Genomic DNA, 13797 nt, shown 5'->3' with positions numbered 1-13797 from the left:
TTTCACTGTTCTTGATCTATACATGGTCTTCAGCATTCTGTCTTCTCCTTTTGCTCCTCTGACACCTATATTCTTCCCCGTGGGGTCTACTGCCAGTGCTGTTTCCATCCCTTCTTGAAATTCCCTCTTCATCCCAGTGAAGTATCTGTGCTCTCCTCTTTCACATCCCTCCTCAAGATAAACTTCTTTCAAGATAAGTATTACTCTGCCACTAAGCTGGGCGCTATTGTTTAATTTAAAAAACAATCACACATGCACAAAAAAATCTGCATGGTTATGAGATGAATGTACCTCTTGAAGGAACAGAAAGCTCAGGCGTTCCTCCAGCCTAGCCCAGGAAACTATGGTTCCCACACCAAAATCCAGGAAGCATGGAGGAACTGAAAAATTGACCATTTTGCTGACAGATATGGACTACGTTGTTTACAAGAAACAGTGTAGTTCGGAGGTGCTGATAAGAAAAGACCATCACACAAGAATGGCTGTTTTCTCCTTTCAGCTCTCTCTAATCTTCAAAGTAAAGTGGAGCTACCTCTTTTCCTGGGACCCTTCATAAACTCAGCCTCTGCTGCCACATCATTCATGTCTTAAGGTGTTACTTGTTCCCTTTTACTAGTGTCCAATTCCATAGACTAGGCAGAATGCCGTTAACCCTTCTACTATATTTTTTTCAGGCTGACACAGGTAACTCTGCTAGACCCTGAGTTACAACTTCATAGACCTACTGCTGGCAGGAGAAATCTTTACATAACTACATATGGAGGATTACATAAATTCTAGTATGAGGTCTTCACACTTTTTTCCTCAAAGTTTCAACAACAGAATTTGTCAGGTTTGAAGCCAGCATTAAAATACAGTTTATTATGACTGGTCAAATAATTCTTACTAAGACACAGACCAATCAATTGAATAGTGAAAGTACTAAACTGCTCTCTGTATAAGCAGAAAATAAAACAACAAATCCTCTACTATTTTTTTAACCTGTTTATCCAAATTAGCTCAGATCAGATTCAGCATCTGGTGTTCAGCTAAAGGAGACTTGAAAGAGTTTTTGTAACTTTTGTGTGTGTGTGTGTGTGTATGTGTGCTCAGCTTTATGCTGTATAATGGCCTGAAAGGGTGTGGATTTTAGTTTTGCTTTAATTCTATTTTGTTTATTACCTAAGCAATATAAGGAATGTCATGTCTGGTCTTCCCTGGTTTTGTTAGAGGTCTCAAAGACATTTTATTCTGATTGCTAAATCTTAATTGGAGGGCTGAATCTCATCAAAACTTCCTTATTTAAAGAATGGCACAAGTGTTAAAAACAAACATAAGTTTTAAACAGTCTGAGTAAAAACTCCTTTCATGTTCTTGGCTTTTGCAACATTACTTTTCCAGGTTTCAGAGTAGCAGCCGTGTTCGCAAAAAGAAAAGGAGTACTTGTGTATTTTCCACTGAATGCATCCGACGAAGTGAGCTGTAGCTCACGAAAGCTTATGCTCAAATAAATTGGTTAGTCTCTAAGGTGCCACAAGTACTCCTTTTCTTATTACTGTTCCACTAATTCAGCTGTCATCTAGTTTTCTAGCCCAAATGTGACCTGATTTTCTAATACTAAAAACCAAAAGGAAACTAAAAAAGAAACTTAAAAAAAAATCAGGCCACCTATGCACATCATAAAGAAGCAAAACAAACAACAACCACAAACACAATTTTTCTACTTTGCAAGTTATTTTGTCTTTTTTTTAACATAAACCCAGTTTTACAGCTGAATCACTACAAGTGTTACTGGTACAACTTTCTCATAGGGTGATACTCTGCCTTGTGTGAAAGGCCAGTGCCATGGCCCTTTCTACAACATAAGCCCGGTTATGAGGCTGCTGGAAGCTAAACAAAGCAGATTTCATGTGAGCATGTAGGTCACTTCCAGAAACATAGTGGAGTGCATATTGCCCAGCACTAGAGTTAGCCGGAAACAGTTTATTCATCAGATCTAGCCTTTCTTCCCTTTCCCTCCCCTCCAACCCCCCCCCCCCAAGAATTGTCTGTGAATAGATCTCAATTTACATTAATGTATTCATTGATTGAATGCACTGTCTTTGATCTTATACGTTTCCCAAGAACTCTTTGTAGCAAGTATTGCTTTAAGTACAGCATTTGAAATTTGTGTTTATTTGATTGGACATATAATTGCCACAATGTTTCTGTTCTCTGATTTGGATTAGCATAACCCTAAATCCGGTTTCCACTTTGAATACTTGCAAAAATAAATTCAAAACGTTATTTTCTGTGAATATTTTGCAGTGCTCACTCTAAATTTTGCTGTGAACACAAAAAGAGATGGAATGCAGTCAGGGGAAATTTGTTCAAAAATTCTAACAAATGTTCATCCATAACTTTTTGCGGTATTTACAGATCATTACCCAGCACTCTCCTGTCTGTGCTTCCTTGTAAAACCATTCTGGCCAGCGTCAGCCCTACCGGGATGGTACAGGAATGATGATATCTCCCTACCCCTGTTCTTTGTGGGCCCTGTTGTCACTTATCCATGAGCGAAGAACCCCTTTCCATATCTCTTTGCACAAAGACCTCCAGAATTTACAGCCAGCCATTATTACCATTGTTTATTATTTTGATATAATAATCATAGGTCTGAAAGGGACCTCCAGAAGTCATCTAGTAGTCCAGTCCTTTGCACTCATGGCAGGACTAAATTATCTAGACCATTCCTGACAGATGTTTGCCTAACCTGTTCTTAAAAATTTCCACTGACGGAGATTCCACAACTTCCCTAGACAATTTATTCCAGTGCTTAACTATCCTGACAGGAAGTTTTTCCTAATGTCCAACCTAAACTACCCTTGCTGCAATTTAAGCCCATTGCTTCTTGTTCTATCCTCAGAGGTTTATGAGATCAGTTGCCTCTAAAGCCGATAATGCTGGGTAAAATTTTTCAGACAAAATTTTTTTTACTGAAAAAAGCAGATTTGGTGACACGAAAACATTTTGCAAATTCATGTCAAATTTGCCTAATTGTTTTTGCTGGGAAAATCTAAATGTTTTGTTTTGATGCTTTCAAAACAAAACATTTCAACTTTTCAATATTAATTTTTTGATTCAAAATGACTTTTCATTTAGAGCGGTGTTTTATTTTTTAAAAGGTAACCCCCTCCTCAAAAATAAAAAAAGTTTCATTCAACCCAAACTAGAGAGAGAGAGAGAGAGTGTCTGTGTGTGTGTGTGTGTCTGTGTGTTTTATTTCTTTTTTGGTTCACTGAAAATTTCAAAAAAATTCATTGCGGTTTGACCTGAAACTATTTTTTCCTGGTTTGGCCAGGGAGCTAAAAACCAGTTATTCGCACAGCTCTAGTCTTGAGGCCCCAATCAGAATTCAGCTCCTCACTAGTCTAGGTGCAGTATAAACATGTAATAATAGAAGTCCCACCCCTGACTATGCTCCGTCTACATTGGCCAGGGCAAGGATGTTAGCACCTTCCTCGCAAGCGCCAGATTTAACCATGTTTTTTTGCTGTAGTCTGGCCGTTGTAGAGAAGGCCTAATGGAAGCAGTACAGACTGCTACTAAACTGCTGTGGGCTAATCTCTGCTGCCCAAGGAACCTGGTATTACATTTCTGGCAAGCCCTACGTGTATAAACCACTTTCCCCTGTTCCTCCAATCTCCCCCGTAGTCCCTCTGCCCCCGGCCTCTCCAGCTCAGCAGCTGTCAGTGATTTCTTTAGTCCCCGGGTGTGTAGGTGGAGGGTCTTTCCTTTGCATGATCTCTCAGGGACTGGGGCGCCCCGGGCGGGTTTCTGTCCCCCCTGCCCTGAAGGGTCAAGGGGGAGGCAGGCTCGCCTGGGCACCCTGCGGCCAGCTCCTGGGGAGCCGCGGCTGGGCACCGCGCAGGCTGCATGCGGGTGCAGGGGCCAGCACCAGCGAGGGCTGCAGCGACCGCTGTGGTGGGTGGGCGAGGGAGCGCGGGGCTCCTCCCCCTCTCCCCTCCTCCTCCTCCTCCTCTTCCTTCTTCTCCTCCTCCCCCCAGCAGCACTAACGTGCGCACACGCGTGTGCAAGCGGCCAGTCTCCCTCCCCAGGCGCAGCCAGAGCCGCGCGCTGCAGGACTCCAGAGGAGCCGCCCGCGCCTGGCCGGGAGGGCTGCGCGCTGCCACGCGGGGCAAAGGCGCCCCGCACCCGGCTGCTGCGGGAAGCCTGGCCACAAACAGGGGATTAGCTGCAGCTGCCTCCCTCTCCTCCCAGTTCCCGGCTCTGCCGCCAGCGCTGGACAGCCGGAGCGCGGGCACCCCAAGGTAAAGACGCGCTTCGGTGTTGTTTGCCGGCCGTGTAAACGGGCGGCACGCGGGGCGCTGCATTCTGCCCCTGGCAAGCGGGCGGGGCCCCCTCCGCCTGGCCTCGGGGGCGGCTGCTCCTGGGGGCTGTGGGACTCCCTTCCCAGGGAGATGTGTCGCCCCCCCCCCCCCCCCCAGGCTCTGTGTGGAGGGGCTGGTGTGTGTGGTGCTTAGCAAACGCGGGCCCCGCTGCAGGCTGCTGCTGGCGGGGGGTGTGGGGCAGGAGAGGCGAGGTCTTGCCATTACTGCCAGGGAGGCGAGCATCACTAGTGGGGGGCTGGAGAGTGGCGAGGGAAGGCGCCTGTGTCGCCCCCCCCCCGCCCCCATTTGGTGCATCGTAGGGCTGGGGGAGTTTGTGGCTGGCCCCGCGTTGTGGCTTGCCGCGGGTGTCTGGGCGGGAAGCAGGGAGCCCTGCCTCGCCTGTTGCCCCCCTGACTCCCTCGCTGCCCGCTCGCCCGCCGGGTGTCTGGTATTCTAGCAGATTTCCAGCCCCGATCCGCTTGGACTCATTCCTAGTTCACAACACCGTGGGGATGTAGTAACCATGTTAGCGATCGCTGCCCCCCCGTACACCTAGCACAGAGACGCGCACACACACACAGGATGGTAGTACAGCAGAGGCTACTAAAATAGGTCCCTGGCTTGCTGTGTGGGCTTGACAGCTCGTTCGGCTTGCATCTTCCCTCCACCCCCCACTGGAAAAAGAAGTAGGGTGAGAATTGTGTGCTCTCCCAGCAAAGCCCCGGGTTGGGTATTCCCTGACACCGAGGGAAGACCCTGTATTCTGTAGCTCAGGGCGAGCAAATTGAGTAAAGCGGGCTAGGTTTAAAATCAAACAATGCCCGCTCCGCAGGGCTGGGGAGGGGGATAACAAATTACACTTTCATTTTCTGGGAGTGCAGCTGCTGGAGAAGCTTTCGAGGCAGAAAGGGGGAAGACATGAAGACTGCATTCCGGGAGTCTGCGCTGCTGTATTTAGGAAGTGGAAATCTCTCTCTGTGCGAGAGAGGGTGACTGAAAAGCCTGGGAAGGATGAATTGGTCATAGTTCCTTGTCAGTTTAAGCTAATGCGTTTGGTTTAGCTGATGCTAAAAGAGGTTCAGCACTGAAATGTCTGGAGGACCCTCGCTAATAAACCCAATGACTAGTTAAGGAACAGCAAACCTGGTCTGTGTGTTTGTATGAAGGGAATGAGTGAGGAGGTCAAGGCTTAGATGAACTAGAAGCTCATTGTCCCAACCCTTTTCATGGTAGAGAGGTGTTTCACTGTGGCATTTTTTCCTCAAAACATCTAATACAAATAAGCAGCCAAATGTAAACAACATATTGTAAAGATCCATAAATGTTAACTGGACAGCTTTGGAAAAGTCAGGATTGTTTGTCTTCCCGCTCCAGGGGGTAAAATGGCCAGTATTCAATCTGGGCTAGGAGCTGAGGACCACAAGGCATTTGAAGTTGCTGTTAGGGACAGCTGGGAAAATATATGACACTGAGAAGTCTCATTTATGCTATTTGATTAGGAATTTTGGTTCTTTAACTTGGGTTGGGTTTCGGGAAGGCATTTTTACTGCCCAAGATGCTACTCAGTGTTCATAATGGGGATTTTCGTTTGGTTTGCATTTTTGAGCAGGAATGGTGTACAGAAAGTAAAGGGTGTAAACATGGCCTCCCAGACAATCACCAGGAGTTTTTCTTCTTGTGTCTTGATTGGTAGTATAGGTGGGGATTAAAGGCATTTCAAAAGCAAATTTGGAGAACATATAAATCTTGCATGTTTGTCTTTTTAAAAATTATTTTCTAGATTTCTAAGAGGCAGAGTGGGAGAAATGGAACATATCTTGTTTTGGAGGATTACTCTCACCTACTGTGAACAGATTCAAATTTATATAAATCCCCCAGTGTCTTGAGGAAGAATATCACATTTAGCAAGGGCTATTATGTAATTGTTTTTATTTTTGTAATCTAGCTAAAGATAACAGCCAGAAAATATTGTACTGTGTTTATTTTTAAACAAGATTGATGTGCTTATTTAGTCTGGGGGGGAATGCTGAGAAATTAATATATATCAGGAACTGCTTTGATTCTACATGTGATTGATTTTTGGAAATATTGTTTTATTCATATTTTTATATTTACTAGAATTATAGAAATACATTTTTATTTAAAAAGATATTACTACCAGCAATATTTATTGAAAAAAGTAGCTGACGTATGATAAAGACCGGAAAACACTGAGAATAGTTGTCTAACATTCTGATTATAACATCTATGCGCTTGATATTAATTTAGAAGTAGATCATCATAGATGACAGATGCTCTCCCTGTTGCATTGCATAATTATTAAACATATACTATATTAATAAACATATACTATTTTATATAGTGGTCAATTTTAAAAAAGCAACATTACCCTGCAAAGGTCTTTGAGATATAGTAGCGCACTTCAAAAGTTTCTGCAGATTTGATAGATGTTACCTGTTCCACCAGTATTCCCCCTGTTAAGTACAGGGGTTATCCTGAAACAACTGGAGTATCTGATACCACTGTTGTTGAATACTCAGTGTTTGACAACCATTGTGTTTCTTTATTTCCTCCTTCACTGTTTATACTTGTTTTCCTATTATACTTCTGAATTATTGAAATCAGACGTCAGCTAGTGAAAACAAACATCACAAATGCTGTATTTGCTAGAGAGGTAATTAGGTAACTTCAAAAATAAAGTAACAATAGTGCTTCGCTTTATATATTTTTCTGAATTAAAGGTTTTTTTTCTCAACTAAACTGGCATTTTGATACTACATTTTGTAAATAGTGGCTTAATCAGAGACTGTTCTAATCTATTTAGTGTTGGATGGCACTTAATCAAAAAAATATAAAATGTGTGTGAGAGATTTGTGATGTTGCCCTTCCTATAATGATATTGCACCTGGGGCAACTGAATTAGTCACGTTAGCATCTGGGAAATACAAGATGTGTGCATATAGTTAATAAAATAGCATATTAGAACTCAATTCCTTAACAAATAGCTTTTGAAAATACCATCCACACAATTTCACACTGTGATTTTCATGCTGTGGTCTCAGAATGTAAAACTTGATTCAAGATATTCTAACTGTAACAGACGGGCACAATGCCGTCAAATCTGTGGTGTCATTTTAAGAAGATAGAGCTTAAGGCACTTAATCATGAGATATTGTATCCTATCATTAATCTCTGTAACCAAAATTAATTTTTACAGCTTCTACAGTGTTATCTTTCAAGATTTAAGAAGGCTGTTTTTGTCAGGAATATATAATACATGTTGTGTGCCTCTGTTAATTCCAAATTCTGGACCTCTGCACAAAGTCCAGCCAAAGGAACCTGAATAGGGGATCTCCATGGGAACTAGAAGAATGGAATCCTTTCCCTTACCTCAGGACAAGAATACAAGCATATCCATTCTATAGCTTCTAACAGCAGTCACTGGCACCATCCTCTTCTACATGGGATTGTTGTTGAGTGACTCTGCATAGCTGGGCCTTTGCTGCTCCCTAATGCTTCCTCTGTGCTATCTCAGACACAGCTGTGGTCATGCAGGAGGTGCACAGTATCCTTGCGTGGTCTCTCCAAAGCTTGCAACATGCGCAGCAGTGCTGCAGTTGTTGCCCCACATTTTGTTCCTTCCATACCTGTAGGGTTGACCTTCATGAATACAGCTTTTTGCTCTTTGGAGAGAGCACTTTTTTTCTGTCAGGCAGTTGGTTTGAAGACCTGCCACGTGCTGGCCCTAACTATGTCTAAGAACTCACAGAATCTTATTTATTTCATTTCTTTTTTATTCTACTTCTGGAGGAATGATGGACCTTTCTTCTTTGTTATGTAGGACTTTCTTGGACAAAGTTTCTTATGGTGTTATGACATGGCTTTGGATAATTTGAAAACATATGCTAGGGGTAGTGATTTTCTTTTTGTGTTGCTATTTGATGTCCAGATTTCTATTTGGGTAAAGATATGTGTACTGATAAAATTGGATCATTTGAAAACATCTGCTAGAGCAACCAGCCTTAATACAAATACTAGTGTCACTTGAGGATCGGTAATTAGAAGGAAGATACTAATTCCAAGTCTAGCTCCTCAAACTACTCTTGGTGGCAAGTTGTTCAGGTCTATACACTCTCTAGAATGATTCAGGATGCTTTGGAATCATGGAACATATTTCTGCCCCAGGAACCCTCCACTTCCACCATGTTTCCATGGGAGCTACCTCGTTATCCCTTCTTCTTTTTTAGAAAACTGTTCTCACTATCACATCAATACCAGCTCAAGAAGCCATCACTGTATGCAAAACCAGATACCTTTGGAACATGATCTACTAAAGAGAACTGACGTTGCACCCCTTTTCACTGTTTTCTAGCATGTGGACAGCTACATTTTATTTCTTTTAAGCTGAGGGAACAGTATTTGATCAGTGAGAAGCCATTTTCAAAGGGTTCTCTATAGCAGTGGTCTCCAAATTTTTTGGCTCACGCACCCCCCAGGGTAAAGACCATATGACCTGCTGCCGCAGATGTACTGTCGACAGAAGAAGACCGGAAGACCTGCTGCCGCAGACGTGCCACTGGAGGGGAACACCAGCTGTGGACGTGCAGAGCTGCTGCTGAAGAAAAAAACTGGCGGAGTACCATCCGGCTGCGCTCCTTGTGCCACGCACCCCCTGGGATCATCTCGCGCACCCCCTGGGGTGCACGCATCCCAATTTGGAGACTACTGTTCTGTAGGCTGTCCGTTACCCTTCCCATATTAGACACTATCATTCCAATTCCACACCATGGTGTTTGTTCCTATATTGTAAGAATTTCAGACCAGCATGCTGTCTCGCAGTTCCTTCCTTTCCAACCTCAAACCTACGTAAAAAGATTCTTATCCTTTCTGATTTCCCATGCACAAGAAAACTGGCGATCTGAGAACTGTGTGGGACCTCTGAATAAGTGTGTGAAGAAGAGTAAGCTACTAGATGTCAGTAGGTTGTCTTCCTTCAGGCTTTGATTCAGTTGTGACATTTTATCTCTGGCTCTCAAAGTTGTGTATTGCCAGTTTGTATTTGATTGTCCCACAGATTATGCCCAATGTTGTTCGGTCCAATAAATCTCCATTCTGTGCAGGACCTAGGTGAGGAGAAGAATGTGTTCCATCTTGTGCTTCCCAGGACTACTGGGGGCTACTTTGGTGCACAGCACCAGTTAGACCAATACTACGGTTGCTCTAACTTGTGTTGGCTTGTAACAGCTCCCAGCAAACACTTCTGATGTCACTGTGGGGTGGCATAGAGTGATGTAGAGCCTATGCTGGCTCTTACTTCAGCTAAGATTCCTCAGGCTATTATTCAGCAGCCTGGTCTGAGAACCTGCTTGGACACTCTCTCTCTCTTCCAGGCTCAGTCTTAACTCCTAGCTAGAGCATACATGTAGAAAGTAACAGCGGCAGTTAACTGGTTTTAATGAGAATGCTCCAGGTTCTAAGGTGGGCTGGTAAAATGGCAGGCCCGTGTTTAATAAATAAATAAACATCCTATAATAGAGAGTGGGGGTTTCTGTGGCAGCTGCCCTAAAAGTAACTTCTATAGCCAATTATTTGCTGGTATTCTGCAGCTGTACTGGGAGATGATACTTACATGCTCAGCCTATGAAACTCTCTCTCTGATTGGGATACTTTTTCTGACTATAATCTCAGTTTATGCAATGTTCATTACACTTGGAGGTTTAACATGTTGAGAACTGCTTTGTGTGATGTTCTCACCTTGTCTTACACACAGTAAAAGTGTTGAGAAATGAAAAAGAAACTTGGTTTCCATTAGTTCATAATAGACTCAACTGTACCTTTTACCCACCACCTTAGTAAGGGGTTAGTGTGGAGATGCACTGCTCCAGCAGGAGCACTGGGGGAGGCATCTTGTCTCCGAAAAACACAATGCCTCATGGAACTCCCGAGTACTCAGGGAGGTCATGCCGGGTGCTATGACTTCTTCAAGGGGTTGAGCATTCTCCCATGCCAATGGTACATCTCTGTGGTATAGGGTGAGACAAGGGCCATGGCCCAGCTACTTCCTCTCCTTTTGCTGTGGGCCTAAGGGATGCTAGTAGTTTGAGGGGTCACTGAGGCTCCAACTGTGTCTAACGACTTCACAAGAAGGCTGAAAGAGGCTTTTTGTTCTTCCCAGGTCACACCCACTCTCTGCTTATGTACCTGTAGAGCAGCCGGGTATAGTTTAGCCCAGTATTTGCTATTGTAGTTGATATTCCTCCTGTCAACTGTATTGCTGCCATACCTCTTTGTTTTAATCTTTTCTGCCACGGGACAATTCTGTAGAACTCAAGAAGACTGAATTCCTGCAGGTTCTTACAAAATGGGATTCTGTTGTAGCACATCAGCTACCCAACTGTTTGCCTCATCTCAGAGAGAGCAGGTCTCTTCCTCATGGAGTAAAGGCTTGTTTGATGAAGAGAGGAACTTAAACAAATGTTCTTAAACATATTTGGCAAATATCGTTTTTTCTCCCAGTGACAAGAGGCGTATTACATGGCTGAGAAGCAAATTAGAATAAACAGGGAAAAACTCACACAAAGGATAAATAGTGCAGGTAGACTTATTTTTATGAGTTCTTAGGCGGTAGCCATACTGGCTCTATCAATAAAATATTACAACCATTGTGATGTCAAAACAAATTAATTTCATCCAGATCCAAACAGGCTAATTGTATAGGTCTGTTAGCTGGAAAACATTAGTATGATGTTATATAATAGTATAATATAGTATAATTCAATGCATAGTATACAATATTATTAAGCCATTTTCTATGGGAAAAATCATCCTGAATAGTTAGACATTTGTTTCTAGCATTTATAATTTTAATAAATGTATGCACTGTATGTTTGTTTATATAACACTGAATCAGCTAGCATTGACAAAAAGAAAAGGAGTACTTGTGGCACCTTAGAGACTAATAAATTTATTTGAGCATAGCTTCCGTGAACTACAGCTCACTTCATCAGATGCATTCAGTGGAAAATACAGTGGGGAGATTTATATACACAGTTCTCTGTCTCCCCACTGTATTTTCCACTGAATGCATCTGATGAAGTGAGCTGTAGCTCACGGAAGCTTATGCTCAAATAAATTGGTTAGTCTCTAAGGTGCCACAAATACTCCTTTTCTTTTTGCAAATACAGACTAACACGGCTGCTACTCTGAAACCTAGCATTGACAGTTATTAGATCAGTAATTGTGTATCCAAAAAATATACTGTATAGAGTATTGTTGATTTTTCACAGATCACAGGGAAATGCTTAAATTTATTTGGGAAACAGTCATTCTTAGTGAGAAAAGGCATTATTTTTATTGATGCACTTATTTATGATAATATTTGGTCAAGAGATCAGATATCTGCTGCACTAAATAAACTCAAAATTGCACTATAGAGCCTTTGTTTCATGCCCTCCGAATTTTTTCTTGCTGATAGAAGATTAATCTAAAAGTATTTGTAGTAGAGGTACTGATGTTGAAGTCAGTAGAGGCTAATGTGTGGTGAGCAAACCAGCTGACTGTTCACTTATCCAAGAGAGCAGTATTTGTAAATCTGCCTGCTAAGATGCTATGAACTCATTTGTTTTATTGGTTCTTAGATTTCCATTTTTAAAACTATAGTCTAAACCACACAGATATGACACAGACACAATCACTTGAAAGATGAGAGGGTTTTTGTTTGTTTTTCCCCCCAAGAAATTCTGCAGAGTTGTCATAAGGCCCATATCAGTTTAACTACAGTACTTAATGTTTAATTGCAGATGAATAACAGTTAGTTTCTAATAGGTTAGTAACATAAGGCAAGATAGTACATGGTAATTAACATTTTCCTCTTAAAATCTGCAAATGTGTATGGTAATTGTGATACCAATAAAGATCTCTTAGCATATATCAACAACAATGCTCTAATAGATTTCTGGGCTGCAGAATGTTCATGATGCTATTTTACTTCTCTGTAACTGAGGATGGTGTATGTTTGCCATCTGGGAATTTGACCAGTGTTTTATAATGGGAGATGTATGGCAAAATTATGTGTGAACAAGGATATTTGTGCATGAAAAGGAGTATTTTCTATTCTTTTGTTGTCTATTGCTAGTTAAGTGTTTCAGTCATCCAGTCAATAGACAGAAACAACATTGCATGGCTTATGTGACCAATTATACGCCACAAATAAATAATGAATGGGCTAAGTGAACAGTACATTTACAACCCAGAGACAGTTCATTAGTGTAAAGTATTTGGCAGCTACTTGCAAGTTACAGGGTCAGTTTACAAACAGAAAAAAAGGGATAAATGTAATCAGGTAACTTGTTTACAATCAGTAATTTGTCCAGTTCTGTAAATATGCTGCTATTAACAATAATTACATCGGTAAATGGGGGATCTAGACAAGTATGAATATCCTTATGAAGACAAGCCTGGCCCCCCCAAATTCATATAAACAAAGACCCATTCATGTGAAAGTTCAAAAATCGCAAATAATAAAGGGTGGAAACATGGACATGTTCTGCAATACAGTATTTGACTACCTTTAGTTACAAAGCACTGATAGTGTGCTAAGTACATATAAAACCAATGCAGTATGTTTTGAATTAATGTACACGCTTTACCTTTTGCATAAATAAGAAATGGAGAGTTCCTACAAAAACACTTCAGTGTGTACCTTGGGCTTGATCCGGCACTCACTTTAATGGAGACCTGTTTGATCAGGGAATGCAAGATAAGCTCCTTGATCTATCAAAAGCGGATGAGTTTGTTATATGAACAGCAGGTAGGTGTTGTGTTACATTGGGGATGTTCCATTACTCAAATGCTGTACAGACACCTTAATTGATTATGCTTAGCCTACTGCTTACCTGCTATTTTTTTGTGTTACTATATATGTTCATCTCCAAAAGTAAGGGATTCGATCATACCATCTTTGTAGAGAAGTCTGGACTTCTAAAGAGTGTGGAAAAAGTGAACGAGGTACATGCATTGAATCAATAATACTCCCCTTATTCTAGGCCTAGATTGCCCTTGGGAAAACCTGTCTGTAGCAGCGGACCTTAGGAGGAGAAGGAGGACTCAGCATCATGTTTCAGTTTCTTCTGAACTCTACAGTCACTGGGACAAGGTTTACAGCCCTTGGAAGATGATGCAGGGACTTGGCTCTCTGCCTCCATACCCACTCCCCTGGCAGATTTTCTGTTTCTGTGGACACTGCAGGTTGGCTTATGCCATCCACCTTGCTCAGTATGTAAGCTCTTGAACTTTAGTATGGCCGGAAGAGAGTTGGACCTTCATATTAGGCTGGAGAACAGTTGAATTTATGAAGAAAGTCTTTCCTCTAAAACTTAGTCTGCTGCATATCTGATCTTTACTATCACCTGGAGACCATGTACATATGTAAATCAGAGCTGCAAAAAAT

At 42.1% G+C, this 13797-nt stretch overlaps 1 protein-coding gene across 2 annotated transcripts in view; it reads left to right on the top strand.

The window, feature by feature from the left end:
• Positions 1–4030: 4030 nt before the first annotated feature.
• The window catches only part of DLGAP1 (DLG associated protein 1), a 605986-nt gene continuing 596219 nt past the window's right edge, over positions 4031–13797 (top strand). For both annotated transcript variants that reach the window (XM_007063887.4, XM_043538800.1), the window contains exon 1: positions 4031–4289. The gene's annotated coding sequence lies outside the window, so the exon portion shown is untranslated. The remainder of the gene's footprint in view (positions 4290–13797) is intronic.

This window comes from Chelonia mydas, chromosome 2, assembly GCF_015237465.2.
Source record: "Chelonia mydas isolate rCheMyd1 chromosome 2, rCheMyd1.pri.v2, whole genome shotgun sequence".
Lineage (NCBI taxonomy): Eukaryota > Metazoa > Chordata > Testudines > Cheloniidae > Chelonia > Chelonia mydas.
The sequence above is the reverse complement of the archived record's forward strand: the minus strand, read 5'-3'. Positions and strand labels throughout refer to the sequence as shown.